At 38.6% G+C, this 27,505-nt stretch overlaps 1 protein-coding gene across 11 annotated transcripts in view; it reads left to right on the top strand.

The window, feature by feature from the left end:
* LOC106880794 (neural cell adhesion molecule L1.1-like) overlaps positions 1–27,505 on the top strand; it is a 537,440-nt gene that overhangs the window by 340,235 nt on the left and 169,700 nt on the right. The gene's annotated exons all lie outside the window — the stretch shown is intronic.

The following is a 27,505-nucleotide window of genomic DNA, read 5'->3' as shown; positions in this document are numbered from 1 at the left end:
ATGCCAAAAAGTCTCATTGCTGCTGATGTACCGCCCCGACAGGTACTCAGAAACTTAATCTCTTCCACTGGTACTTTGAAGGCCAAATACGGCAGCATCGGAGCCTTTGTTAATGTACTTACAAATTTACTTTATAGCTTTAACGGAACTGCAAAATTCAACATTTATATGGGCGTTAAAAATCTTCAAGAGAAGCAGGCAGTAAGGGACAACCCACCGATTGTCGACTTTACTGTTCTGGTGAAGCCACTGTTCTCAGGCTGTCTCCGTCTGTACAGGGGGTACCCATCTCCATTAGTCCGTGTCTCATCAACAAATTGCTTAGGGAATCCCTTACTACATGACCCATTCTGTAGGCACGCATGATGGCCATCAACACCCATCCCACACAGACCATGAATCATGTTCATGCTGACAATGTCATATAACTCATGGTCGATGACAGGGTTAGGAATCTCAGCTGAGATGATTGCATCAACGTCATTAGATTTGATTTTTGTCGCTAGCCAAATCAGAATGTGACCATGTGGATTTTCTCTCTTCTGCCATTCTACGGTGTACATGTCGCACTTGACTGGCCCAAAATTCTGCCCTTTTTTGACTAATGACATCAACTTGGCCAACTTTAGCTGGAACACTCGAGCAAGTAGGTCATGCCTGTGGGCAGGTTGTTGCCCAGGGTAAAGTTCACAGGTTATTTCCACCCACCTTGGGTTGCATGTGAACGTAATAAACAGGTCTGGACGACCATAATTTCGGACGTACGTCATTGCGTCTTGGGTTCATTTGTGCATGTACCTGGGTCCCCCCGTGTAGCTGGAGGGTAAGTTGCAGATCTTTCCCAGGCTTCAGGGATCAGCATCATTCTGGATCCCATCTCGTAGATGGATGTAGCTGTCACTGCACAGGTCTCTCTGATGTGTTTTTATAAAACACAGACGCTCAGATTCAACCTTGGCAGCCATGTCCACTGCAAACTGATGAAGTAGGTCTCGTGACCGATGCAAGTGATTGAAGCTGTTCAACCGCAGCATAAATCTGTAGGCATAATGTGCCCTTGACGACACTGTTTTGGCCAATGTCACAGAGGGGTCGTTGGGTTGACGATGTTGAATGCCGAAATGGTAACCATCCATCCTCCCTGCAAGTGAACAAAAGGGGGTATTGTAGGCTGTCGTAAGAGCGGTGAGTTTCACTAATCCTACGAAGGCCGCCGCCACGGCTTGAGATAACTATATCTCTGGGGTTGTGTTGGTCCCCATGAAGAACAACTGCCACCTCATTGCATGCGGGAGCATTGAAGCAGCGAGCATGCCCCCCCAGATGGTCTCTTGTCAGCGTCAATGATGACGTTGTAGTTGGGACAGGGTGTGTTCTCCAACACGCATTTGAAGCTGAGGATGTAACTGTTGTGCTCGTGCAGCATTGTTTGTAGGCCAACTAAGATGTCTCCATTCGCCGGGAAAGTGACTACTCGTGCTGCGGCCTGTTGATTGTAGTCAGAGATGAAATAAAACCGCGAAAACGCCGGTGAACTATTGTTAGGGGGCTGGAGTGACCCAATGCGGTGGTAAACCTGCCCCTGGACCTTAAAAGTTGGCAACCACCTTTCCTCTCGGACAACTTTAGCCCCAAAGGAGGTCATCTGGAAAGCGCAATTGTATATCCTGATAAGTTGAAGAAATCTGGATGACCTTGGTGCAGACCCTGCCAGCAGGTCCTTCAAAGGCTGTGGAGGGTCTTCAAGTGGTGGCAGCTGCACTTTGCCATTTGAGCAGCACATCCCAGGTGGTTCGGCTGACCATTTCTTAGCATTGCAGAACGGGAGGAGCCTTCATGAGCCAATAGGAACTTTTTGGGCTTGTAATGCCGCGAGCAGCCTCTCGCCGATGACTATTCCTCTGAAACCTACCATATCTCTGTGGAGGAGTTTCAGCAGATCGCGTAGTAGTAGCGGCAGCAGTGTTTTGCGAATTTCGGACTGCTCATTGTTCCACAGTCTCGGAGGCTCTTGCTTTGGCAGTGGCAGCAGCATTCTTTAAATTGCGTATTGCCTGTTGTTCAGCTGTCTCAGTTGCTCTTGCATTGGCAGTGGCAGCAGCGTTTTTTGAATTGTGAGCAGATCAAGCTGAGCTCGTTTCTTGAAAACGCACAGAATGTTCGTACAACCTCCTCCTTTGTAGTCGCATAGCTCTTTCGTCGTCACTTTCAGTGACTCTCCTGCTCAAAGTATGCAAAGAGGTTTGAGCCAATCGCAAATTACTTTCATGAGAAGTCTCATTGACCCTTCTAGCCCTCTGTGCCAACGCAGCAGCCGTTCAACGCCCGAGACAGATTCTTTTCTTAGGTAGCATTTGGTAAATTGGGAGAGAGAGAAAATGAAACTGACAGATGGCACAAATGAAACTGAAGCTGTGGTTCTGATGAACGAAAAATCAGCAATGAGAACAAAACTGTTTTCAAGCACAGACAACGTTACCCGATCGATTTCAATTAATAGTAACTTGTTTCGTCAAACAAACAGCTGAAAAATGAAGCAAAATGCAATAGAATAGAATGAAATGGAAATATATAATAAAATAAAAAAATTAAGAATGCAGACTCTCTACTTAAGAAACATGCTACAAAACCCTGCTTGTGGTCTGAAAAACGGGTTGGGGTGTAGTGGAAGTCTCAGGAATTTCACCCCCCACACCCATTGATCTTTTCACCATCAATTTTTCAATGTATGGGGAAAATACGGAGATTAAGAATATGGAAAACATATTTTTAAATCTCATATTTACTATGAAAAACTACAGCTAAATTTTTAGGTAACACTCACATGATTTTCACTAATTGTTGTGTGAGAAAGTATATATAATGTCATTATAAAATATAATGTCTTTCAAAAACATCCTATATTTGAAACTATATCTCATGTTTAAAAAGAAAAAAAAGCATTTTACATTTTCAGCCTCGGAACCCCCCCCCCCCCTACACACACACCTATTGATCTTTTCACCATCTATTTTTCAATGTACGGCGAAAATACGGAGATTAAGAATATGGAAAACATTTTTTCACTCTTCGTAAGAAATATAACAGTCAAGTAAAGAATTTAAATATAAAAGCAAACAAAATCTAAGAAACCAAATGTGCTAGTTGCTAATTACATCGTCATTAGGTTTTATTTTCTAATTGAATTAAACAACATACAGAGATGAAGAATATGGAAAACATATTTTTAAATCTCAAATTTACCATGAAAAAATACAGGTAAATTTTTAGATAACACTCACAGAATTTTCACTAAGAAAAAAATAAATGGGACACTGACAAATTGTTACATACCTCTTTGTTTCATTGTTGTTAAATATCGGCCTTTACCGCAAAAAGTGTCTTCGGCGATTTTACCAAAGATCGGCCTTTTCTGTAACACCCGCACGATCATCACTACGGTGTTAGAGTTAGGTTACGGAAAAGGCCGATTTTTGGTAAAGATCGCCGAAGAAACTTTTTACGGAAAAGGCCGATATTTAGGACTCGTACCAGCGTGAAATATAAACAAAACTCTTTCGCTCCCAAAGTAGCATGTGTGTGTGTGTGTGTGTGTGTGAGTGAGGTGGGGGGAGAAAGATGAACGATATAAAATAAATGATTTAAAGTAAATATATTTCAATTGTTGTGTGAGAAAGTATATATAATCTCATTATAAAATATAGTGTCTTTCAAAAACATTGAACCTATATGTCATGTTTAAGAATAAAAAAAAAAACATTTCACATTTTCATTTTTGATGAACGCTGACATTCTATCTTCCTTTTCTTTCGTTAGACGCTTTCTTTCTCCTCTCCCACTTTTTCTTTACTTTTTTTTTGTTCGATGCTAGCAAACAATCTGTACTCTCCCTCACTCCCTCTCTCACACATACATAAACACAATTTGTCTCTCTCCTTCACGCATATATGCATATGGTTGAAAATCGATAGTTACAGTTATACGCGGGTGCCTCTGAGAGAAAAAGTTGACGAAAATGCAGATAGTGTCATGATGAATGTCCTTCTAAAATTGGAGCGACATGCGTGCTAATTTGAGGATGTGCATAAACTACATTCACGTACACACACACACACACACACACATCCTGCCTTTTATATATAGGGATATATATATATATATATATATATATATATATATATATATATATATATGTATATATATATATATATATATATATGTATATATATATATATATATATATATATATATGTATATATATATATATATATATATATATATATATATATATATATATATATATGTATATATATATATATATATATATATATATATATATATATATATGTATATATATATGTATATATATATATATATATATATATATATATATATATGTATATATATATATATATGTATATATATATATATATATATGTATATATATATATGTATATATATATATATATATATATATATATATATATATGTATATATATATATATATATATGTATATATATATATATATATATATATATATGTATATATATATATATATATATGTATATATATATATATATATATATATATATATATATATATATATATATATATATATATGTATATATATATATATATATATATATATGTATATATATATATATATATATATATATGTATATATATATATATATATATATATATATATGTATATATATATATATATATATATATGTATATATATATATATATATATATATGTATATATATATATATATATATATATATATATATATACGTGCATATATATATATATGTATATATATATATATATATATATATATACGTGCATATATATATATATGTATATATATATATATATATATATATATATATACGTGCATATATATATATATGTATATATATATATATATATATATATATATATACGTGCATATATATATATACGTGCATATATATATATATATATATATATATACGTGCATACATATATATATATATATATATATATATATATATATATATACATGTGTGCATATATATATACATACATGCATATATATATATACATACACACATACATAAATTTAGTGAATGGAGTAAAACGCATATGTTAACTGCATACTTTTAATTCCAATATATGTTTCGAAGATTACAAATTATACCTTCCATAGGAATCGGTGATGTTGTTAAGAATGTATCTTCTCTCATTTTAACCGATATTCGGTTAAAATGTCTTACATTTAAGGTGGTTCCCATGCATTTCCCTGGAGAGAAGATACATTCTTAACAACATCACCGATTCCTATGGAAGGTATAATTTGTAATCTTCGAAACGTATGTTGGAAATAAAAGTATGCAGTTAACATATGCGTTTTACTCCATTCACTAAATTTATATATACTCAAGTACCCAAAATAACAAGGAGTTTCTACCTCATAAACAGGAGTTACACCACAGTCATTTTGTGATCTTTGCTACCCTGGTATCTATTAACCAATTTATTTTGTCCGAGTTATTTATCAACTAGGAGAAAATAAATACATATAATAATACATATATATATATATATATATATATATATATATATATATATATATATATACATATATACACACACATACATACATACATACATACATATATATATATATATATATCATCATCATCATCATCATCGTTTAACGTCCGCTTTCCATGCTAGCATGGGTTGGACGATTTGACTGAGGACTGGTGAAACCGGATGGCAACACCAGGCTCCAATCTAATTTGGCAGAGTTTCTACAGCTGGATGCCCTTCCTAACGCCAACCACTCAGAGAGTGTAGTGGGTGCTTTTATGTGTCACCTGCACGAAAACGGCCACGCTCGAATTGGTGTCTTTTATGTGCCACCCGCACAAGAGCCAGTCCAGGGGCACTGGCAACGATCTCGCTCGAAAACCCTACAAGGCCAGTCAGGCGGTACTGGCAATGGTCACACTCAGGATGGTACATCTTATGTGCCACCCGCACAAGAGCCAGTCCAGGGGCCCTGGCAACGATCTCACTTGGCTTGCCGGGTCTTCTCACGCACAGCACATTTCCAAAGGTCTTGGTCAGTAGTCATCGCCTCAGTGAGGCCCAATGTTCGAAGGTCTTGCCTCACCACCTCAGCCCAGGTCTTCCTGGGCCTACCTCTTCCACGGGTTCCCTCAACTGTTAGGGAGTGGCACTTTTTCACGCAGCTATCCTCATTCATTCTCACCACATGTCCAAACCAGCGCAATCGTCTCTCTTGCACACCACTACTGATGCTTCTTATGTTCAGCTTTTCTCTCAAGATACTTACACTCTGACGAGTATGCACATTCACATTACACATCCAGCGGAGCATACTGGCTTCATTCCTTGTGAGCTTACGTATGTCCTCAGCAGTCACAGCCCATGTTTCACTGCCATGTAGCATGGCTGTTCGTACACATGCGTCATACAGTCTGCCTTTTACTCTGAGTGAGAGTCCCTTTGTCGCCAGCAGAGGTAAGAGCTCTCTAAACTTGGCCCAGGCTATTCTTATTCTAGCAGTTACACCCCTAACCCTAACCCACCCCCACTACTAACTTGGTCACCCAGATAGCGGAAGCTATCGACTACCTCTAGTTTTTCACCCTGGAATGAGATAGGAGTTGTTTCCTGTTTGTTTACAGTGTTTATTGCACCTGAACATCTGCTACATAAAAAAACTAACTTCATAGTTAATCTGCCTTTGATATTGCTGCACCTCTTATGTGTCTATAGCTTGCACCGCGTACATCTTATAGAGTTACTACCTACTCCTTTACTGCATACTGAGCAGGGCCATCTACCTGAAGGGGTTTGTGTTTTATCTACCTTCCTACTTATTAGGATTTTGGTTTTTGCTAGGTTGACTCTAAGGCCCTTCGATTCTAGTCCTTGCTTCCACACCTTAAACTTCTCCTCTAGTTCTGATAGTGACTGCGCAATTAGTGCAAGGTCATCAGCATAGAGGAGCTCCCAGGGGCAACCTGTCTTGAATTCCTCTGTGATCGCCTGGAGGACTATGATAAATAGGAGGGGGCTGAGGACGGAACCTTGGTGGACCCTACCTCTACCCGGAATTCATTACTGTACTCATTTCCAACCTTCACCTTACTGACAGCATCTCTGTACATGGCTCGCACAGCTCTCACTAACCATTCTTCTATCCCAAGTTTCCTCATTGACTACCAGATAAGGGATCGGGGGACCCTGTCAAAGGCTTTCTCCATGTCAACGAAGGCCAGGTACGGAGGTTTATCCTTGGCTAGATATTTCTCCTGCAGCTGTCTCACTAGAAATATGGCATCAGTGGTGCTTTTACCTGGCACGAACCCAAACTGCATCTCATCTAATTTGATTCGCTCCCTAATTAGTTGGGCTATGACCCTCTCCGTAACTTTCATAACCTGATCTAACAGCTTGATGCCTCTGTAATTATTAGTATCTAAATTGTCACCTTTACCTTTGTAGCAGTTTACTATGGTGCTGCTACACCAGTCATTGGGTATGACTCCTTCGTGTATCACCTGGTTCGTAATACGGGTGACTAGGCTGTAGCCAACACTGCCAGATATTTTGAGCATCTCTGCAGTGATTCCTGATGGGCCGGGAGCTTTCCCTGTCTTCATACTCTTAATTGCTTTATCTACCCTGCTACTGTCAACTCGGATAGCTGGTCCCTCTATTGGGTCGACATATGGCAGGCTCTCTTTCTCCCATTCATTCTCTTTATTAAGCAATCTATCGTAGTGACATCTCCAGACCTCTTTCTTTGCAGCCTCATTTAGTGCAAGCGTACCATCATCCATGCGAACACATTTCTCTCCTACAACATCACTATTCTCTCTCCTACACTGTCTTGCAACATGAAATACCTCGAGTCTTTGGTCCTCACGGTGCAGAACATTGGCAAATCTTTTCTTATCTGCTTCCCCTCTGGCTAAATAAACCTGTCGCCTAGCTTCCCTTCTGGCAGATTGGTACAATTCCCTGCTACCACCGTTCTTCCAGTCCTTTCAAGCCTGTTTCTTTTGTCTAATAGCCCCGTCTACATCCTTGTTCCACCACCACATTACTCTGGGTCGAGAGGGGACTTTACACCAGCCACAGATCTGGTCTGTAACTTTCAACAGGTTGTCCCGCAGAAATCTCCAATTGTCTTCCACGTGGTATGATGCTATATCCCCTTCTATTTCGTCAAATGCTTCAAGTAACTTGTCCTTAAGTTTCTGTCCATTTGCAGGGTCTTTAAGTTTCCATACCCTTCTCCTCCTGGCCGGTCTACTTCTGGGCACCCATATTGTCTTGATTTCGAAGTCGCTAACTACTAATCTGTGTTGGGGTGTACATTCTTCGCCAGGGAGGGTTTTGGCATTTATAAGCCTCCCTCTTTCTCTAGTTCTGGCGAGGATGTAGTCGATTTGGCTAGAGTGTCTGCCGGATTGGTAGGTGACTAGGTGACAGGCAGGTTTCCTGAAGTTGGTATTGCAAACCATAAGATCGGTTGCATCACAGAACTCCAGCAGTCTGGTTCCCTCCTCGTTGCGGGAACCGAAGCCATAGCCTCCATGTATGCCATGGAAGCCTCCAGCACGACGTCCGACATGACCATTGAAGTCACCAGCCACAAAGAGAAGGTCTCTGTCTCTTGTCGACGAGGTAGTTTGCAAGAGGGTGTCATAGAATTGGTCTTTCCGCCCATCCGGGAGCCCCGGTTGAGGGGCATAGGCTGAGATGACAGTAGCTAGCCTATGATGAAGCACTAGTCTAATCTTAAGTACTCTGTCACATACTCTAACTACCTCGATTACCTTATCAACTCATTTCTCTGCTAGAAGTATTCCTACGCCCCCGACTCCGTCAGTGTTCCCTGCCCAGAAAAGCTTGTACCTGTGTTCTTTGCCTGTGAGGAACCTCGCAGAACCTCCTCTCCATCTTACTTCTTGGATGCAGCACAGATCTACGCGTCGCCGTTCAAGCATCTCAACAATCTCACCAGACCTACCTTTCAGCGTGCCGACATTGAGAGTGCCAATCCTAACAGTGTGGGAGGAGTGGGTGTCAGAGGAGTGGGCCCGTGTGACCCTGGGATGAGGGTAAGCAGTGTCGTGAACCTGAAAAGAAAGCTTGCATTTGGCAGAGTTCATAAACAAAAACAATACATACAACCTTCATATACTACCCAATCTTTATGCGCTATAAGGTCGATAAGAGGGGGGTATAAGGTCACAGGCAGTGTTCACAGAAGATGATCTAAAAAGACTTCCGGTACTGGTGGAGGGGGTGGGAGGGCGGGCGTAGGGCGGGCGTACCGCGGGCTAATGGAGCTTCGTCGTGGGTTCTATTTGCATAGAGATTCCAATACGAAATTGTGGTGGAGTTGGAAAGCGAGCTGGTTATATGTTTGGGTTTGTGCGCGAGTCGAAGAGGAAATGGTGGAAGAAGTGGTGATTCAGAGAGAGAGAGAGAGAGATAGAATACAATAGGGAGGGAGAGGGAGAACTGGCAGCAGTACATCATGCTGGTCAAATTCGTTAGGTTTTTAGAAAAAAGTTGAAAGAAACACAGCAGTGTTTAAACGTGAGATTAAATGTTTAAATCGGTAACAGAAATGAGAGTTAAAAATCGTAATTTTTAAAGCGGGTTAGAGACAAATTTCAGTCAGGTTTGGGCTAAGGAGCAAAACTTCAACAAGTAGATGCGAAGACGATAGATCGCGTGAGATAGAGAAAAAAAATACATAAATAATCATGAATTCAAGACATAAATGTATAGTTAGAGAAAACGAAGTGGGGTGGTGGAAGGGGAGCGCATCAGAAGGGATAATATATGAAAAATAGGAATGACTTAGCTATTGTTCATGTCTTGGTGAGCTTCGTCGCGGGCTAATGGAGCTTCGTCGTGGGTTCTATTTGCATAGAGATTCCAATACGAAATTGTGGTGGAGTTGGAAAGCGAGCTGGTTATATGTTTGGGTTCGCGCGCGAGTTGAAGAGGAAAAATATATATATATATATATATATATATATATATATATATATATATATATATATATATATATATATATATATAAGCAATGTTAATTCTCTAAATGAAGTATTAACAGTAACTGCACGATAAAGTGTAGTATATTGCCACTTAAGTGTGGCTGACCCCTAGGGGTGGTTGTTACTGTTGCTTTTAGCCCCAGGAGGACATCTCCTCCAGCTGGCTTATCGACACACGACTGTGTCCTGTTTGCCAAGGGAAGTTATCCCTCTCACCATGATCTGTAGCACGAACGGATCCGGATTTCAGGGTTATTTCCCTTCGTCGGCGTTCGACAGCCACTGACCTTGGTGAGAAAGACAAAATCCTGGCAATCTTATATCTACTTTTCCAGTGAAATTCTTCACTGATATCGAAAAGGTGAAAACAAGCAATGTTAATTCTCTAAATGAAGTATTAACAGTAACTGCACGATAAAGTGTAGTATATTGCCACTTAAGTGTGGCTGACCCCTAGGGGTGGATGTTACTGTTGCTTTTAGCCCCAGGAGGACATCTCCTCCAGCTGGCTTATCGACACACGACTGTGTCCTGTTTGAGTTTTAGGGAAAAGAACCAAGGTTCATGAACTCATCGATGAAAATCCACTGTCACATATAGAAAAGTTAATAAGTAAAAGCACAATATATAAGTATAATATAATACAAAGTAAATATCATAAGATAAAGATAATAAATCGACTACACGTGTTTCATAACGAATTTTCAAATAGAAAGAAAATTTAAATCGATTAAAATCGATTAAAACTATCGAAAATCAATTCTATTCAAAAATATAGCTAATCTTCAGGTCAAAATACAACAATAATAATAATTAAAGAATGTATATATCAACCAACAATAAATAACAAATGAATGTATATAAAATACTTATTATATTAAGATAGAAAAATATTATTAAAAATATCAAAATAATAAACATTCCATAATCAACCCTACATCCATTATAATATAAGCTAACAGGATTATTATATGCAAAAACCAACTTGAATTATTCATTTAAAATACAATTTGAATGAAGTTTTAGGTTAAAATAATAAAGATAGAATTAGCACATATCTAAATGATGCAATAGTTTAAGCTAGAAGATTTTATACTAAAAACGTTTATTTAAAAGAAGTCTAGTGAAAATATTGCGTAAAGAAAAGAAATAGAAATAAAAATATGAATGAAAATATTATTATGAATGAAAGATTAAACTTTATATAACTTAAGTCATAATAAAACAATTAACGATATTGTATAATCAAAGAAATTAAATAAAAAGACTAGTTATTTATCGCATAAAATAGAAAGAAATATTAAACAGTATTAATAGAAAAAATTTCAACCCTAATCAAATCAAAGTCTTAGTTTAGGCTAAAATGATACTCTTACTTCTAATTAATTTAGTGTTAAAAAAGGTATCGACTAAAATTATCATTAAAAATCAATTGAATAATATAAAAATACAAAAATACATATTTTTTCCAAACAATGATATAAAGTCATTTAACAAAGTAAAAGCGATACTTATCAATAAGTTGCTGTAGTTCAAACTAAAACTTAGACGTTAAACTCAGAACTAGAGCATTTATTAGAAAGAAGTCGCTCGAAAATACTACGTTAAGATAGAGAACAGAATATAAAAACATGAATGAAAGAATTATTCATAAAATCATGAATGAAAGATTTAAACTTTATATAACTTTCCCCGTAAAAAACCCCCAGCTATATTGTAAAACATATTAATGAACTTTAAATTCTAAGTAATAATAAATTTTAAATAATAAGACTAAGAAACATAAATTAAATAATATATATAAAATAAGCTAAAACAGGGGAAAATAGTAACACCACATACCATTACAAGATTTTTTGAAGAAAACGAAGGAGTCATTACCGTAATGCACCCTCGTGCATTGACTACGTTAATGAACCCCTGAAACGGTCATAGGGACTGTAAATATGGTTTTTGTCTCTTTTTTGCTTGGACACTGGCTTTTCTAAAAAGGTTTCCTTTTACCTTAAAAAGTAACTTTTAATCGAAAAAATTCTTAATTGATGAACTTTTATCTATATTCTATATCTTATGTATTTATATGTTTCTTACATAAGTATTTTTATATTTATATATATATATTTATATTTTTATATATTTATTATCTTATTTTAGGTTTTATAATGTTAAAAAATCCTTTATAGACACTGTAGTATTAACTTATTAATTTTTTTAAATATTTTTTTATACGCGATAGACTATACACACTTTTTTCTATATGCCTGTCTAAATGAAGTAATGTTTCATCTTCTGTGATCTTGTCCATCCGTATTCTATGTATAGAAAAAGCATTATGTTTCTTTATATGTGATTAAATGTTCGAGATGTGATATATTAGTTGGATGACCTTAAATTTGTTGTTTGTTCTACAACCAAAGTTTGTTATACTCGTCTCATTTACTTGAGCATTTCTCTTGCAGTCCTATTAACCCTCTTGTTCCTAATAAGAGACAACCACTATCATTATTGATATCATCATCATCGTCGTTTAATGTCCGCTTTCCATGCTAGCATGGGTTGGACGATTTGACTGAGGACTGGTGAAACCAGATGGCTACACCAGGCTCCAATCTGATTTGGCAGAGTTTCTACTGTTGGATGCCCTTCCTAACGCCAACCACTCAGAGAGTGTAGTGGGTGCTTTTTACGTGCCACCGGCACGAAGGCCAGTCAGGCGGTACTGGCAACGGCCACGGTCAAAATGGTGTATTTTATGTGCCACCCACACAAGAGCCAGTCCAGGGGCACTGGCAACGATCTCTCTCGAAAGTTCTTACACATGCCGCAGGCACAAGAGCCAGAAAGGCAATGCTGGGCACAGGTGCTTTCATGATTTCGCTTTCCCCAATAAGTCTTCGCAAGCTGAGTTTCGTGTCCAATGAAGGAGACAACGTTGGCATGGGTGCCAGTCGTCGAATTTAACTCAATTATATATATATATATATATTATGATGATGATCATCATCGCCATCATGGTCATTATCCTCATTATCATCATCATCTTATGTCTGTTTTCCATGCTGGTATGGGTTGGATAGTTTAACAGGAGCTGGCCAGACCCCAGTTGTCTGTTTTGGCATGGATGCAACTAAGTGGTACTGACACAAAAGTATTTTATGTGACATAGGTATCTGCTAGACAAAGATCTCTCAGCTGGAAAAGGAATGAGGTGGGGATGGCCATAAAGGACATGCCTGTATGTATGGATAGCCACAGTTTTACTTTACTGAACGTGTATTCCCATGTACAACAAATCTCTACAAGTCCTGGTCCCTTGTCATCTCCTCAGTCTGAAGATCCTTCTTCACCACTTCATCCCATGTCTTTCTGTCTACCCCTGCCACAAGTTCCCTTCACAATTAGAGATTGGTATTTCTTTATGCGGTTGTCTTCACCCATCTGCATCAGATGATGATACCAGCTCAATCTTCTCACTTGTACTCTGAAGCTTACCCAATTTTTCTTGTGGAGAAATTGAAAAAGGAAGGAATACAAAAACCTCCAAGAAAAATAGTCCAAACACCAACTCCCAGAACAATGGAAAAGGTAAAGGAACTGTGAATTAAGAATCAGAAAAGAAACGTAAAGGAAAGGAAATAGAAACAGAAAGATGTTACATGAAGCACATACCATTTGTAAATTCCATGTTAAAGGTATCTGCTGGTATGAGGAAATGGGGACAGACTGTTGCTTTGTACAACCAAATCACAGATAGAATGGTACATATGACAAGATGCACCTCCAAGATAGGACAAAACCATGCCCGGAGGAATTCTTATCATACTACAAGCCTACAACAAAGACCAGAAAGCTATATGTGGATTAAGTGCAAGCTGCAACCATAGTACAAACTTTTTTGCATGTGACACTTAATATTTTTTGAGTGCATCAGCTGGTATGATTGCAAACACAACTAAGCCATGCACACCCACATACAAGGTCACCACAAATAACAGACCCTGGATGGCCACCATTGCTGCAAAGCTGACAATTACACCAATTCTTCTAATAAATATTAGAAGCCTCCTACAAAACAATAACAAGCACAAAATTGCATACCTGATGGATCTTTTGGCATGCAATCAAGCAATTTGCATTGCACTTACAGAGACACATCTATCTGCAGATATAAGTGATGTAGAGATACACATACCAATGTATGTTTTGTTCTGTGTTGAAAGAAGTTATGATGTTTGTTATGATGTTGTTAGACTGAAACTCAGTCTGTGACATACTGATAGTGCATTTAAAGCAAGTTGATGTGGTAATATGCACACTATATCACCCACCTGATGCTTCAAATTATGATGGTAAATTTGAGGAAAGCTTTACAACGATGAAAGAAGTACTATATATTCTTAATCTCCGTATTTTCGCCGTACATTGAAAAATAGATGGTGAAAAGATCAATAGGTGTGTGTGTAGGGGGGGGGGGTTCCGAGGCTGAAAGTGTTAAGATATACTTCTGATGGGTGACTTTTCCCTAACATCACATGGCTCAAAAGCAACATAATCTCAGGAATGACATGCAAAGAGTGTAATCAAGCAGAATCTCTATTTGACCTCACAGTAATGCTGTTCATGGAGCAAACAATACTCTCCTCAACCAGAAATGATAACATAGACCTCTGTATCACCAACAATGTCGGTCTTATCGACAATGTAATGGTATCACTGACAGTTTTCTCAGACTTCAGCTTCATGGAACTGACGATGTTTGGTCCAAAACCGATTAATAATGTATTCCACACAGACAACACCCAAACTCTATGCAGTCTGAACTTCTACACGGTTGACTGAAAGTCAACTGTAAAATGGATTATCCAGCTAAATTGGCTTTAAAATCTCTCTATTGAAGATATTGATATGAAAATTAAATAATTCATGACAATAACATAAGCAATATGCATTAAATTTGTCCCAGATAAGTGAGTAACCACATACAAAAACATCATTTCTTGAAACAAAAGAGTTTTTATGAGATAGAGAATAAAGATCTCCAATCATTTAAATAAACAAGTTAGTGACAGTGAGAAATCCCTCCTCAGAAACTTTTAGAGATTGAAAAGCATTATGAGATATAGTTTTATGAAATGCAAACAGCACTGAGTTTCATATTTTCTGGAGTCTGGTGACTTATTCTTTTGTTACTCTGGCTTTACTCTCAGCACCAATGTATGCAACATTTTCATCAATTTCAAGATACAGTTTTCATCATTAGAGGGAGGGGAGATAGACAAGCCATTGATGTTTGTGTTCTCTGTCTGGTTGGCAATCTTTCCTCAGTTGCCTGACATGTACGAACATTTGTCTTATCCAAATCCCATTCCTATGTCCTGCAAGAATGTTATGACAAATTGTAATGGTCTTGTGATGTTTATGCTATCAGACTATAACTTTAGATCATCAACAAAAAATGTGTGGGTGCTATTAGTTTTATTCTTTTCTGCATATTCCAACATGTAGCCTGGGCATTTTGTTAACAGCAGTGATATCTTTATGTATGTATGAATGTTTATGTCAGGTCACTCTTCTGTGCTACTTAGAACATGTAACACCATACAACTTGTTGCATGGTTAAAGCATCAACATCTAAACTGGTAACCCCATCAAGCCCTTTTGGTGAGTGGAGTGGGTTTGTGACACCCAGTGAGATAAAAAAAAAAAAAACAATTCCCATGAAAGGGCAGTTTAACTTAGGAGAGTCAAAATTAATTCAAATAAAAACCACAGAGAGTGAGGAACTTCTAGCTGTTGTCACAGCATCCATCTAGGAGGGGGACACTCTGATGTAAAATCTGTATTTCACTGGTCATCTTGTTCTGGTCTGTCACTAGGTACTAATCACAAAAACAGAGTGTGGTACTTGTACTGTACAAGCCTTTATCACTATAATCCAAAGATGTGTAGATGTGTCTTTAGGGTGATCTTGTCATTCCATCTTTTGAAAGTCATATGATGATGGAAGAGTGGCAACATGTGCATACCCAACCAATTTGAAGTGCACAGTTACAAATCTGCACATACGTGGCAGGAGTCTTATCCTGACATCATTGTTATGTCTTCCCTTGACAGGAACCAACTCTGATGGAGATCCCTGTGGTTGAGCAGCTCTTTCTTTGAGAAAGTGCACTGCTTACCTGAGAAGGTGTTAGAAAAGGTACACTAAACATTGCCTGACATATTGACATTGGTCATCTTCCTGCAGTTAACAATGACTCATTCAAGTAGGAATGGGAAAGAGGAAAGATGTAATAAAATATTTCCAAAAGTTAAACACAATTTTTGCTGCTTAATCATTACATAACTACTGGACCTAAATTCATCTACTGTCCTGAGAAAAAGAATAACACTTATAGACTAAAGAACTTCAAAGACTGTACATAGATACTACAACTTTGTCTGAAACACAGGATCAGCTAACTGAAGTTTCATCAGGTTACTCACTCTTCTGGTTTAGCAAACCAAAAGGTGATTTGTGAAATGGTGGTGTAGGTTTTGCAGTCAAAACAATTTTGGTAAAACATTTGGAGTGTCCTTCTAGTATTACTTAGAGCATAATTGAGCTTCACTTTCCTCTTTCATGTGGATAACAATATATGACAGTCTTGTTTGTTTATTCTCTAATTCTTCAAGCTAATGAAGAAACTATCATAACTTTCTACAAAAATCTATTTTCTACAAATATACTGCTACTACATCCAGACCAGTTCATACAAAACTGTTTGTTCTTGCCAATTTCAATGCACGAGTTGGTAGAGATTGAGCCATGAGAAATACTTGGCTACCATGGTATCAGTAAAATGAAGACTAATGGTCTAAAGCCACTTGAACTTTGTTCAGAAGTAAACCTAATCATCTGCAATACATTCTTTCATCAAAATCTCAAGCACAAAGTTACATGAATACATGAAGATCTACAAATGGTCACATGATAAACTTTATCATCACCTGCAGATATGACCTTAGTGAGGTATGTAACATACATGTGATGTGGAGTGTGTGACAAAGATCACAGGATGATGCAAGGGAAGTTTAAAATACAAATCTGTAAAAAGATTGCTTTGAGTTGGGTGTAGATACCAAAGTGCATTGATGTTACAAAATTGAAAGTGTAGATGTACATGAAACCTTAAACAAACAATTTCATAGTCTCAACTCTGATAGAACATGAAGAACTTTAAACATTAAGTGTATTCAGTAGGAGCCAATGTACTTGGTTTTAAAAGGAAGAAACAAAATGTCTTGTTCGATGGTAATGATTCTATTGGGTCATCCCATAATTAATGCAGTTTTTTTAATTGCATGAAAAAGCAAGTAGTAATTTTCCCTTGTCCTTATTCTTAGTGTCAGTTTTAAAGAATGCAGTTTGACTTTAACAGTTATTTTTGCAAAGCTTTAATGGAAGTGACAAAGGAGCAAGCATATTTGATATATTTTGCTTTATGAATTCGATAAAGGCAACGACGCAATTGATATTAATGCAGTATGTGGTACAGTGAATAGGTGTGGGTGATAGAATGGCAAGTTTCATATGATTGTGAGGAGAGTGGGTTAGAGATGGGGTAGAGGTGATTGTATTAAGTGAACATGGGAGATATAGGTGTGGCTCAGGATGGGGTGGGATGAAGACTATGGTAGATATGTGAAGGCATTAAGAGGGAAGACAGAAAAAAAAGTGTTAAGGATGGAGTGTAGCAAAGAGGAGAGAGAACAATGCTTAAAGGCAATAAAAGGCAGTGATTGGTGAAAACAGTGATGAATGATAATGGATTAGATGTTAGGGAAATGATCGATGAAGGGGAGAGAATGGAGTTGGGGCAGAGCTCCACATGTTCAAGCTTTACAAATGTGGTTTCGGGATATCAATTTGACTGTGGTAATGGCCTTCTTAAGTACAAAAACCATCAATCATCTAGGTCCTTTGTCATCTTTGTAAGACTGAGCATCTTAGATCAGCCTTCAACACATCATTCCAAGTCTTTCTCGGTTTCCTTCTTCCACAATTTTCATCCACTTTAAGTGATCAGTATTTCTTTATGCAACCCTCCTTGTCCATATGCATCTCATGACCAAATCAGTGCAGTCTTCTCTCTTGCACACTATATCTAATTCCTCTTACACCTAACTTTCCACTCAATAGATTACCACTTTCTTGTCTATGCACACTGGTATTGCACATCCAATGGAGCATACTAGCTTCATTCCTCTCCAGACTTGCATGTCTCACTATAGCTTTGCCATTCATTTCACTCAGAGAGATGGGGAGAGAAAGTTTTTTGTTTCCAGCAGAGATTAAAGCTCTCTGATTTCTTTCATCCTCTTCTTATTCCATCAACTACACTTTCAGAACATCTTCCTCCACTGCTAATTAGTCACTTAGATAACAGAAATTATCTACTACCTCTAGGGAGCCTTTGGACATGTCAGTGAATCAATTTCCCTTGTATCTGTAGACTTCATGGCTCCTATGCATATTCTATGTACAAATACTTCTCTCTCCATTAACCTTCCTGTGATTCCACTGCATCTCTTGTTTATCCATTGCTTTCACTGGGTCTACTGTATGGAATTCCTGCCTATACCTTTCCTCCATATTGAGTATAGCCATTTACCTGAAATGGGTAGAGTCTTATTTATATTCTTATTTTCTAGAATCTTGGTCTTTCCTAAATTAACTTTAAGGCTACTCAGTTCCAGGTTGTTCTTCCACACCTGGAATTCTTTTCCAACTTTGCTACAGATTCTGTTATGAGAGCAAGGTCATCAATATACCGTAATTCTGAAGTGAAGCTGGTCTTAGATTCCTCTTGTTGCAAAATGGGGCCTCCATTCTCTTCCAACATGCAGTTAAAGGTTTTTAACTCTTATTTCTTACAACATAGGGGCTATCTGGCGCCCTCAGTCACAATTAGTGACAATCGAATTTTTGCTTTCGGTTTTATATTGTGTATAGCTGCCTTTGTATTTTATAATTTGTACATTAGTATTTTGCTGAATCAGCCATAAATCTATAGCCTGCCAACATATGGCAGCACACAGTTTGTGTACACAGTGAGAGCTAGAAGTGGCTTTCACAAGGCAGAGTGCTGTGTGACATAGCTGTGATTACTTCACAAGTTGTGAAATTTGTGGTTTTGTGATCACTTGTATGCTGTAGTCTGCGATTTTGTCATGGACAAGAACAAAGAGCCAATGGGAAATTTTGTGTTAAACTTGGTCAGTCTGTTGCAGAGACATTAAGCATGCTTCTACAAGCTCATGGTGATGATGCAATGTTTCTTGTGGCATGGGCACTTCAAAAGTAGAAGAACTTCCCTGGAAGATGATGAGTGATCTGGAAGATGATGAGTGATCTGGAAGATGATGAGTGATCTGGAAGATCTGCCACAAGCGTCACCCCCAAAAATGTGGCATTGTGCATCGATAATTTGTCCCCCAAGGCTACATGGTCAATTGAGAGTTCTGCCATGATGTTTTGAAGCATTTGAGGGAGGACATTCAGTGGAAGTGACCATATCTGTGGAGCATGAAGAACTGGATTCTTCATGCCAACAATGCACACTGTCACTGAGCTCGCCTCACTCATGAGTTTCTCATAAAGCAATATGGTATCTCTTCTGCAGCTGCCCTATTTGCCAGATTTATCATCTCCGGATTCCTATCTCTTCCCCAAGATGAAAATGTAGCTCAAAGGTTGCTGTTTTAACACTGTTGTTGAGATCCAAAGTGAATCACAAAAAGTCCTCAACTCACAGGAAACTACTTACACTCACACACACACACACTTTCTCTCGTTTTGCATGTATACTTATTTCTTATTTGATGTATTTAATATATTTGATGTGTCCAATTTTTTATCTCCATAATTGCTTCTATATCTGCTCAACCACATTCCCTCTTATAGCCTTTCTTTACCTTGTGAAATGATCCCCTGTAAAGACATCGGAGTCTAAGTCTGAATCTTTTGAGCACTGTTAAGTGTTTTCTATATGGAGAATATCTGGATCTAATCTGTGAACTATATATATATATATATATATATCCATGTAACTCTTCTACAGCAAGACATGGGGTATCCATGTAATTCCTACTACAGCAAGATACCTATATCTGTCCCCTCTGTACTCTAAATCTCACAACAGGTACAAAGCTACACTCTCCCAGCTGGTAGGATATTTTGTGTTGCAGGGTACTTGTTGACCCTGTTAATGCTGTTACCATGTTAAAAGCACTCGTGATGGTGCAACATAAAAACACCAATACAATCTGTAAATTGGTTGGCATCAGAAAGGGCATCCAGCTGCAGAAACCATACCAAAACAGACAATGAACATTGGTGTGGCTTCTAGCCTCATCAGTTCCTGTTAAACTTTCCAACCCATGCCAGCATGGAAAATAGATGTTATGATGATGATGATATACTTAGATGTACATACATATAAACATACACCACATCTTGTCTACAAGAGAGAGTTGGGAAATTCCATAGTAATTATCTTCTCTTTCTCTTATAAGCAAGGTTTTGTGTCCTTCTGGATTGACTTCCCAACAACATTGCTGAGGAGCTTCTTGAGTCTGAGTGTAGTTTCAGAAGTGGCAGAGTGAAATTGGATAGGAGTTGGACAGAAGGTGGACTTGTATAAAGTCTTTGTTGATCTGAAGAAGATTTTTGGTCCTGTAAATAGAAATGCTTTATGGAATGTTCTGAAGCTTTGGTGTCCTGTTAAGTGTGTTCCTCTGCTTAGATGTTTTCTTGATAGAATTGAGAGTATGTGTTGAAATGGTGTTAAACTCTTCTCTTATACCGAAAGCTCCCACAGACCACTGCCTCACTTCTGCACCAGAAGACATACATACCTTCATTCCCTCCCTCCCTTCTAAACCATCTTCCTCTTTCGTCTTCTCACCCCCTCTCACTCTCACTCTCTCTCTCTCTCTCTCTCTCTCTCTCTCTCTCTCTCTCTCTCTCTCTCCCCATATATACATAATGGACTAATCCAACCAAATCGCAGCCCATTGCTTACTGACTTAATTCAACATTGGCATATTTATATCTATATTTGCAGCTGCAGTAATGCTTATATTACAATGCTTACTTTACTCTCACCTCCAGTAGAGGCAACAATTTTAACATGTTTGAATGATGATAGGTGAAAAGTGAGAACAACTGTTATAACATGTCTGGTATCAAACAATCATAGAAACCTTCTTTTCTGGTGCTGAATAACATCTCTCCTTCCCATGTTCCCTCCCACATCCCTTTCCCAGTTTTTGGAGTTGGCACTGTAAATATAGGCACATTGAAATGTAGGTTTAACGAGATTGTAGAAATGCTTGAATGGAGGCGTGTTGATGTATGTTGCATTCAAGCGGTAAGGTAGAGAGGAGCTTCTGCCAGATTCTTCACAGGCAAGACATACAGGTAAAAAATCTTCTGAGAAGGTAACAGTGACAGAGTAGGTGGTATGGGCATACTTCTTGCAGAGAAATGGATGGATAAGGTCATAGGGGTAGTCTGAGTGTGAGATAGAGTACTTAAGCTCAGGCTAGTCTTGCAGAATAATAGAGTTACAATTATATCTGCCTACGCCCCCACAAGCAGGCCTACTAAATGAACAAAGGACCATTGTTACGATATTCTTCTGCAGGCTACCTGAAAGATGAGTGACAATGATTTCATCTTTGTGGCTGGAAATTTCAATGAGCATGTCGGATGGCAGCCTGGTATCTTCCATGGTGTTCATGGGGGGCATGGAATTGGTTCCCGAAACAAAGAAAGAACAAGGCTACTGGAATTCTTTGATGCAAATAACTTTTTGATCTGCAGCACCAACTTCAGGAAGCCAGCCAGCCACCAGATAACTTACTAATCAGGTTACTCTACCAGCCAGATTGATTTTATTCTCACTAGACAGTCGGATGCATGGTTGCTCTTAAATACAAACCCTCCATGGTGAAGAATGTACCACCGAGCATAGACTAATCGTTAGTGACTTTTAGACTCCAGGCCATAAGGAAGCCAAGAAGCATACCAATCTGAAAAAGAAGGATTTGGGAGCTCAAGGACCTTTCAGGGATCAGAGATTTAGAGACACCCTAATTGGGAAATTTGGTGAGAGGGAGGAGGAACTACTTACTTGTGGCATAAAGGTCAACTGGGAATTCCTGTGAGGCAGCTTACTGAGTGCCACAGACCAAATCTGTGGCTGGTGCAATGTCCCTTCCAGACCTAGGGTAACGTGGCAGTGAAACAATACTGTAGACAGGGTCATTAGAGCAAAGAAACAGGCCTGGAAGTGTGAGGGCAGCAGGGAACTGTATCAGATAGCCAAGAGGGAAGCAGAAAAGAAGTTTGCCTATGTTCAGTGTCATGAGGACCAAGGAACTGAAGTATTTTGCATTGCAAGACAGTGTGAGAGAAAATTCTGATGTCATAGGAGAGAAATATATCTGCATGGATGATGAGCACTTACTTTTAATGAGTCTGCAAATAAAGTGGCTTGGAAATACTATTATGAAAGAATGCTGAACATTGAGAATGAATGGGAAGAGGAGAGTCTGCCAAATGTTGATCCAACTGAGAGACTAGCGACCTGAATTAACAGTACCTTGGTAGACAAAGCAATTAAGGCTATGAAGGCAGACAAAACCCCCAGCTCATCAGGAATCACTGCTGAGATGCTTAAAATATATGGCAGTGTTGGTTATTGTTGAGTCACCCGTATTGTAAATCAGGTAGTTCAAGAAGAAGTCCTACCCAATGACTGGTGTGGCAGCACCATAGTCGATTGCTACAAAGGTAAATGTGATGCCTTAGAAAGAAATAATTACAAAGGTATCAAATTGTTGGATCAGGTAATGAAAGTTACAGAGAGAGTCATAGCCCAATTAATTAGGGAGAGATTTAGTTGAGATGCAGTTTGGATTTGTGCCACGTAGAAACACTACTGATGCTATATTTCTGATAAGGCAACTGCAGGAGAAATACCTAGCTAGCCTTGTCACATGACTTTTAGAGGCCCCCTGCAACTTTTTGTTTCGAGGCCCCATTCCTTCAATCAAAATTCATAATTTACGCACCTTTTATTCATAGCAATATTTTACTGTATTCTATTTGAAGTTCAATATTTCACACTATCCTAAAGAACATCTTTAAAAATAGAAGTTAAATTCATTTAGGTCTATTACAAATTTCAATAAGTAAAACTTTCAGAGCACTTTTATAATCCAGGCAACTTTCAAAGACAGAGTGCAATTTTTGCTTCACAAAATCATCGATCAATTCAGAATAATCAAGCTGAAAGCAAAGTTCATGTTCAATTGATGTCATAGACAATCCACAAAGTCTGGTACACGTTTGCAGTACAATGTAGTATATTTTACAAGACTTTTGCAGGTACAATGTATTACCATTTTATTTCTTGAAATTTTCAGAACATAGATTAATTCTTGTTCAACATCTTAACAAAAGTAAATTGATGACTCATCTACGTCCTTTGATCTCAACATGGGACCCCTCAACTACAGAAGCTCCCTGCGACTGCAGGGGTTGCAGGAGCTTAGCAACGGACCTGTACCTAGCCAAAGATAAACCTCTGTACTTGGCTTTTGTTGACTTGGAGAAAGCTTTTGACATCAAACCAAACAAAACTGCAGTCATGGCAGATACCGGTGTCACACAAACTGGTACCCATGTCGTTGGCATGTAAAAGCACCAATACCCTCTTGGAGTGGTTGGTGTTAGGAAGGGCATCCAGTCATAGAAAACCATGCCAAATAAGACTGGAGTCTGGTGCAGCCTTCCAGTATGCCAGCCCAGTCAAACTGTCCAACCCATGCCACCATAGACAACATATTAAATGATGATGTTTTATATATATATGCTGGCGTGGGTTGGATAGTTTGACCAGTGCTGGTAAATCGAGACACTGCATCAAACTCCAGTTTGATTCGGTACGGTTTCTACAGCTGGATGCCCTAGTGGTAAGAATTTTGTGTCCCAGCCACATAGTTCCAGGATCAGTCCCACTGTGTAGCACCTTGGGCAAATGTCTTCTAGTATGATCTCATCAACCAAAGTCTTCTGAGTGGATCTGGTAGACGGAAATTGAAAGAAACCCATCACATATATATGTGTGTGTCTGTGTTTGTCCATCACCCCCACTTGACAACCATTGTTGGTGCATTTATGTCCCTGTAACTTAGCAGTTCAGCAAAGTGACTGTTAGAATAAGTACCAGACTAAAAAGCGATACTGATATCATTTCATTCAACTTAAATTCTTCAATGTGATGCCCCAGTCTAATGATTGAAAGAAAAGATAGATTTCTTTATTATGCCATGCAGGGCTAAACACAGAAGGAACAAATACATTGTAGAGTTTATCTTTCCCAGGGAGACAAAAACAAAAAAAATAAAATAAAAATAAAAATAGGGACAACGATGAAAAGGGATCGAAATCATTTGGGATATACAACAGTTGAAATATTACAAAAAGTAAAGAAACATAGTTCTCAACAGTGGGGAGGTTTATCTGTGGAAAGAAAATCCTACGAAAAGACCACAGTAACCTCAGGCAATAATGTCAAACAATAACACATTTACAGTTAGTAACTCTCTTTTTTCCTTTGTTTTTCTGGTTCATAGGATTATGCTCAAGGTGGCTCCGTCATTCACATGTGTTATCCTTGCTACATTCACTCATCTTTTATTGAAACATTTGCTAGACAAATCTTCCCTCTCTACTCTCACCTTCCTTTTCAAGTGATACTTCAAAAAGTTGATGAGAGATTGACCAGAGAGGAAAGTGTTTGTCTCCAGTCCTTTCAGATGCGTCCACCAGACACATTCTTTCGTTATAGCCACAATTACGATGAAAATGGTTCTTCCTTTCTGTTTGAAGGAAGGAGGCACGACAGTATTCACGATAGACTCGTCCCACACGCAACAGCAGTCGTTTGACATAAGCCCACAGGTCGGAAATGGTTGGACACTGCACAAATGTGTGCAGAACTGTTTCGTCGCTCTGACCACATCTCGGGCAGGTTGGCCCAGTGCTTCTCGAACCATGCCTGTAGAGCTTATCCTGAATGGGTAACACTTCTCGACAGAACTGTCAGGCCAGGGATCTCTGGAAGTTGTCCATAGGTCCCGGCTCAAAAGTTGTCTTGAACACATCATCAACCTCGGCATGCCCAGCCCTCCTTTTAGCGGGTGTTGGCAGCAAACGGATCACCTGACCATTGGAACACTTCTTTTCCACAAGAAACGGAAGAGGATGCATTCCAGTTTGGTGATGGTAGGGTCGGGACAAGGAATGACAGTTAGGCAGTAGTAGATGATGGATGCGATGTACGCATTTGCCACCTCTGCCAACCTTTTAGGGACAGCTTCCTTTCAGCATATTGCTGGGAGAGAGTGGCTGTTAACGATCATGGTTGCAGTATCAGTGATGTTGACAGCGTTCCCTGAGCCTCTCTGATTTAAATTTGATTTATTTGTGTTATTCATGTCTGTAATTGTATTCAAGTGTGTGTGCATGCAGGAGTTATTCCTTTTTTCTCCTAGCATTTCAAGGCTATGGAAATGCTGGTCCATGAACAAATTTGACTAGCTTTCCACTAGGAAATTTCTCAACATTTTTCGAAGTTGAGAAAAAAAATAGAAATTTAAATAGGGTTGAAACTTCCCCTAGGGGCCAATTCCTCCCTTGAAAACACACTCAAACGAAAGCTGGGTGTTTCACACACTTTGTGTACAAAAATTAAAACAAAATGTGTGCAATAAAAGGTTGCAAAATGCGATTACCTTTGGAGTAGCTGTGACAACACGTCAGTCGACAGATAGATAGATAGATAGAAAACTAACTTTGTTTATTGGCCACACAGGGCTGAACATAGAGGTGACAAATACAATGTAGAGGTGGGCGAAAACTACCAAAAATAAAAATAGGGACAACGATCAAAAGGGATCAAAATCGTTTGTTATATACAAATGTCGAAATAATACAAAAAGTTCCCAAAAGTGGGGAGGTTTATCTATGGAAAAAAAAAACCTACAAAAAGATCACGGTAACCTCAGGCAATAATGTCACACAGTAACACATTTACAAGTAGGTAACTCTCCTCTTTTCCTTTGTTTTTCTGGTTCATAGGTTTATGTTCAAGGTGGCTCCGTCATTCACATGTGCCATCCTTGCTACCTTCACCCATCTTTTATTGAAGCATCCACTAGACAAATCTTCCCTCTCTACTCTCACCTTCCTTTCCAAGTGATACTTGAAGAAGTTGATGAGAGATTGACTTGAGAGGAAAGTGATTGTCTCTAGTCCTTTCAGACGCGTCTACCAGACACATTCTTTCACTATAGTCACAAGTTCGATGAAAATGGCTCTTCCTTCCCGTTTGAAGGAAGGAGGAGTGACAATATTGATAATAGACTCAGCTGATAAACTGTCTTGTCCTACATGCGACAGTAGTCATTCGACATAGACCCAGAGGTCGGATATGGTTGGACACTGCACAAGTGCGTGCAAAACGCTTTCATCGCTCTGACAGCATCTCAGGTAGGTCAGCCTGCTGTTTCTTGAGCCATGCCTGTACAGCTTATCCTGAACAGGTAGTGCTTCTCGATAGCACTGCCAGGCCAGTGAGCATCATTTTCATGGTGTTGGTGTTGTTTGTGTTAGATTTCGAAATGTCTTCAGGAGTTGTGTATCTCCTTACTTTGTTTGTGTTTGCTTTTGTTCTTTTTTTGTTTCTCTTCCTCCTTCCTTTTTTGGCTATTTGCCATTCTTCACTGTTCTCATCTTCTGACGAATTTTCTGAGGAATCAGAAGTGCGTAAGGGCATGTTGTAAGCGTCTATGTGTTTTTGTGTAAGTAGTTGTGTTGTTTTCGTTGGTGTTGGTTGTTGATTATTTGTGTGAGGTGTATGTGATATAGGGGAGGAGGGATCAGCTTTAGTATCTTCTTTTGGTTTTCCTGTACTTTTAGTTCTTGCTGTTGTTGTTGGTGGTGTTTTTTCATGTGCTGTTTAATTTTTGATGTTGATGGATTTGGTTGGTATGCTTCTTTTGTCGTCTTCTGTGTTGATGGTTGTGTGGGTAGTAAAGCATTTTTCTCAGAGTGTTTTGGTTGTAGTGATGGTTGTTGTTGTTGCTCTTGTTGTTGTGCGGCAGTTGGACATTTCTTTTTTAAATGTGTTTCACTGCCACGCAGATAGCAGTATGGCTGCCTGCCCCCCACCACTGCATACAGTCTGTTAATTCTATAGAGGTGGGTATTTTGTTTATTGATGTTTGATCAATTTGCAGGAGGATTTCAAGTGTCTTTCCAACCCAGTTTTGCTGTTCTAAGAC

The sequence above is a fragment of the Octopus bimaculoides genome, chromosome 5, assembly GCF_046866305.1.
Source record: "Octopus bimaculoides isolate indiv1 chromosome 5, ASM4686630v1, whole genome shotgun sequence".
NCBI lineage: Eukaryota > Metazoa > Mollusca > Cephalopoda > Octopoda > Octopodidae > Octopus > Octopus bimaculoides.
This window is presented reverse-complemented; position numbering and strand designations above follow the sequence as displayed.